General features: G+C 43.2%; 1 protein-coding gene across 1 annotated transcript in view; it reads right to left on the reverse strand.

Moving 5' to 3' along the window:
- LOC125448224 (homeobox protein Hox-C11-like) overlaps positions 1 to 5000 on the reverse strand; it is an 11624-nt gene that overhangs the window by 4874 nt on the left and 1750 nt on the right. The window lies entirely within an intron of this gene.

The raw sequence follows: 5000 nt of genomic DNA on the forward strand, positions 1-5000 counted from the left end.
AGAGAGAAAGTGTGTCTGTGTGTGTGATAGAGAGAAAGTGTGACTGTGTGTGATAGAGAGAACGTGTGTCTGTGTGTGTGTCTGTGTACGTGTGATAGAGAGAAAGTGTGTCTGTGTGTGTGATAGAGACAAAGTGTGACTGTGTGTGTGATAGAGAGAAAGTGTGTCTGTGTGTGTGTCTGTGTATGTGTGATAGAGAGAAAGTGTGTCTGTATGTGTGATAGAGAGAAAGTGTGTCTGTGTGTGTGATAGAGAGAAAGTGTGTCTGTGTGTGTGTGACAGAGAGAAAATGTGTCTCTGTGTGTGATAGAGAGAAAGTGTGACTGTGTGTGTGATAGAGAGAAAGTGTGACTGTGTGTGTGATAGAGAGAAAGTGTGATGGTGTGTGTGATAGAAAGTGTGACTGTGTGTGTGTGATAGAGAGAAAGTGTGCTGTGTGTGTGTGATAGAGAGAAAGTGTGATGGTGTGTGTGATAGAGAGAAAGTGTGTCTGTGTGTGTGATAGAGAGAAAGTGTGACTGTGTCTGTGTGATAGAGAGAAAGTGTGTCTGTGTGTGTGATAGAGAGAAAGTGTGATTGTGTGTGTGTGATAGAGAGAAAGTGTGTCTGTGTGTGTGATAGAGAGAAAGTGTGACGGTGTGTGTGATAGAAAGTGTGATTGTGTGTGTGTGATAGAGAGAAAGTGTGTCTGTGTGTGTCTGTGTATGTGTGATAGAGAGAAAGTGTGTCTGTGTGTGTGATAGAGAGAAAGTGTGACGGTGTGTCTGATAGAGAGAAAATGTGTCTGTGTGTGATAGAAAGTGTGACTGTGTGTGTGATAGAGGGAAAGTGTGACTGTGTGTGTGTGATAGAGAGAAAGTGTGTCTCTGTGTGTGTGATAGAGAGAAAGTGTGACTGTGTGTGATAGAAAGTGTGTCTGTGTGTGATAGAGAGAAAGTGTGACTGTGTGTGTGATAGAGATAAGTGTGACTGTGTGTGTGATAGAGAGAAAGTGAGTCTCTGTGTGTGTAATAGAGAGAAAGTGTGACGGTGTGTGTGATAGAGAGAAAGTGTGTCTGTGTGTGATAGAGAGAAAATGTGACGCTGTGTGTGATAGCAAGTGTGTCTGTGTGTGATAGAGAGAAAGTGTGACTGTGTGTGATAGAGAAAGTGTGTCTGTGTGTGTGTGATAGAGAGAAAGTGTGACTGTGTGTGTGATAGAGAGAAAGTGTGTGTGTGTGTGTGTGTGTGTGTGTGTGTGTGTGTGTGTGATTGAGAGAAAGTGTCTTTGTGTGTGCGTGTGATAGAAAGAAAGTATATTTGTGTGTGCCCGATTATTTTAACAATTAAATATCTCATAGTATTCTCTGCTCAGATTTCCCAGCGTTTTAAAGCACAGATGTGTGTGTGCGTGTGCGTGTGTGTGAGAGAGAGAGAGTGTGTGTGTGTGTGAGTGTGAGAGTGCGTGTGTGTCTGTGTGAGATTATTCAACATGTAAATATCGCAAAGTAATCTCTCTCCAAATCTCTTCAAATCCGCACCCCTCTCTCCCCAATCTCACACTCCGCTCCCCCACCCAGGCGCTTGTCAAACGCAGGTCGTTGGGAGAGTCTGTGTTCCTGTCATGATTTAAACATGCCGCACTGGGCTTCGGTCAGGGCCACTTTTGGAAAACTGCATTCAGTTTTGCTCTCCTTGCTGGAGGAAAGGTGTCTTTAAGCTTGAAAGGGTGCAGAAAATATTTACAAGGATGTTCCCGGGATGTTGGAGGGTTCGAGCTACAGGGAGGGGCTGGGGCCGTTTTCCCCGGAGCGTCGCAGGCTGAGGGTGGGGAGGTTGACTTTATAGAGGTTTATAAAACCACGAGGGGGGGGCATGGATAGGGTGAATAGACAAGGTCTGTACCGAGTCCAAAACTAGAGGGGCATAGGTTTAAGATGGTGGGGGGGGGGGGAAGGGACCTGACGGGGTAACATTTTCACACAGAGGGTGGTGCGTGTGTGGGACGAGCTGCCAGAGGGAGTGGGTGGGGGCTGGGACAGCGACAACATCTAAAAGGCGTCTGGGTGGTAGGAAGGGGTTGGGGGGGGGGGGGGTGCAAACGCTGGTAAATGGGACTAGAATAATTTAGGATACCTGGGTCAACACTGACGAGTTGGACCGAAGGGTCTGTTTCCGCGCAGTGTGACGCTCTGACTCTCTCTGTAAACAGTCTAAAGCGGGCGCTATATAAATCCCGCAGATTATATTATATTATCTATAATAAATGTTTTATTTAAAACTCGGGTTTGTGTGTGTGCGTGTCTGTGTGATTATTTCAGAAGGCAAATACATCAAAGTAATCGTCGTGTAGATCCCCCCACAAGTTTTAAAATTATTGATTTTCCTAAGATTATTTTAGCATGAAAATATCTCAAAATAATTGTCATATAGGTCCCTAGTCGTTTTTTTTTAAATTGTGCCTCTGTTTCTGCCTGTGTTAATTATTTTAAATATATAAATAGCTCAAAGTAATCTCTGCATAAGTCTCTCGTCTTGTTTTTTTCTGAAAAAAGACATTCGATTTGTCTTGATAATTTAGCGTAAATAATTCATAGGAAACATTGTACTTTGAAGGGCAGAATTGTGAGTGAGCGTCTCTTATTGGTTTAACACAGACCGTTTCAAACCTATGCCCCCCACCCCCCTCAGTCCTTCCCAACGCAGATTTGTTTAATTTAACGTGGGAACGCTTCAAAGTGAGATGAAGGGTCTGGGCCCGAAACTTCAGCTTTTGTGCTCCTGAGATGCTGCTGGGCCTGCTGTGTTCATCCAGCCTCACATTTTATTATCTTGGAATTCTCCAGCATCTGCAGTTCCCATTATCTCCGGTGTACAGATCTCCAGATTTTATATTGTTTCTATATAGAGCATTAATCTGTGCGTTTGTCTGTTGTAACCATATTGACGCAGATCGTTTCAAATTTTTTTTTGAAACACTGTTTTGTCTTTTGGTTGCGTGATTATTTTAACACAGACTATTTCAAAACTATAGGCCCATCAGTCCTCCCAAACACAGACCTGTGTTTAGCTCAACGTGGAAATAATTCAGGGTCATCGCCGCACAGATTCCCCCCTCTATGCCCGCAACCCAAAATCTGTGTCTGTGCGTTTTTGTCTGTGGGATTTATTGGAGCATGCAAAAATCACAGGACGACGAATGCGATAGATCCCCAGCACATTTTAAAAGCAGAGGTTTGTGTGTGTGTTCGTCTGCAGTGGTCATTTTAACGCAGCTTGTGCCAAAGCTCTGCAGATCGCCCAATTTTATTTGTTAAAATCCGGGCTTGCGTCTTGCGGTTATTTTAACACGTAAACATTTCAAAGTAATTTTTGCACAGATTCTACTAGGTTTTTAAGGCGCGGGTCTGTGCCCGTGGTGTCTATTCTAAATATGTAACTATTTCAAGGTAACTTCCGTATGGATCCTCCAGTATTTATAAACACGGATTGCACGAGTCTCTCGTGATTATTTAATTTTGAAATATCTCAAAGTTATCGCTGTGTAGATCCCTGAGCTTTTAAAATATGTCGTTGTGTTTGTGTGCGCGCCTCTCTCTCGTGATTATTTCAGCTTGTAAATTCCTCAAAGTAGAGCCCACGGCATTTTTAGACGCAGGTTTGTGACTCTGTGATCATTCTGACACGTAAATATATCTCGACATTTTATAGATCTCTCGGATTTCATTTTTTGAAAAGTGAAATACACACAAATTCGTGCACGTCCGGTCATCGTTTTAACGCGTAAATTTTTCAAAGGAGTCGCTTTTGCGGTCTGTCTGCAATTTTTTTTTTGCTTTAACGGAGATTCGTGTGTGTGTGTGTGTGTATGTGTGTGTGAGAGAGAGAGAGAGAGAGAGAGAGAGAAAGAGTGTGTGTGTGAGAGAGAGAGAGACAAAGTGTGTGTGTGAGAGAGAGAGTGTGTGTGTTTGTGTGTCCACAGAAATTATTTTCAACGACTGGGAACGGTCTAGGAATAATTATGTGAAAACCGTTGTAATACTACACTCAATTAAACTTAGCAGAGAGAGAGGGAGAGGGAGGGTGGGGGAAGGAGGAGAAAAGGGTTTTTTTTCGGTTTAACAAGCCCTTTTCATTAAAAGCGACTTTGAGTTTCAGTGAGTTAAATACTAAATAAGAACCGAGAGTTTTAGAGTCTTTAAAATTTCACAAACTCTCCGAAGCCCAGAGCTGGCTTTGTCGTTGCTTCAATCCTCCCACTCAAACGCTGGTTCCCATCATAAAAAAAATTTGGGATAACAAAGGTTCACTTTTCGACTTCAATAAATACATCTCCAGCGCTTATAAAATCTCACATAAAACTTCGCTGGCAAAAAGGCACGCGACGCAGAGATCTTTTCGTTCGCTGTTAAAACAGACAGACACACACACACACTTACAGTATCGCTCTCTCTCACGCACACGAAAACGCTCTCTTACAAATTCTCCCTTGCACACCACGCATACAAAACTTATTTCTTTCTCGCACTTTACGAATTCTCTCTAACACACAAATTCTCTCTCTCACACACATACACACACAGGCACAAATTCTCCCTCGCACACACATACAAATTCTCTCTTTCTCGCACTTACGAATTCTCTCTTAACACACAAATTCTCTCTCTCTCTCACACACACACACATACACACACAGGCACAAATTCTCCCTCGCACACACATACAAATTCTCTCTTTCTCGCACTTTACGAATTCTCTCTTAACACACAAATTCTCTCACACACGCACCAAAATTCTCTCTCTTTCACACACGCACACTGAAATTCTCTCTCTCACACACACACACACGCACACACACACACACCGAAATTCTCTCTCACACACGCACCGAAATTCTCTCTCACACACATGCACCGAAATTTCCTCTCTCTCACACACGCGCCGAAATTGTCTCTCTCGCTCACACACACACAAATCCTCTCTCTCACACGCACACAAATCCTCTCTCACACACGCACAGA

This window comes from Stegostoma tigrinum, unplaced genomic scaffold, assembly GCF_030684315.1.
Source record: "Stegostoma tigrinum isolate sSteTig4 unplaced genomic scaffold, sSteTig4.hap1 scaffold_259, whole genome shotgun sequence".
Taxonomy (NCBI): domain Eukaryota; kingdom Metazoa; phylum Chordata; class Chondrichthyes; order Orectolobiformes; family Stegostomatidae; genus Stegostoma; species Stegostoma tigrinum.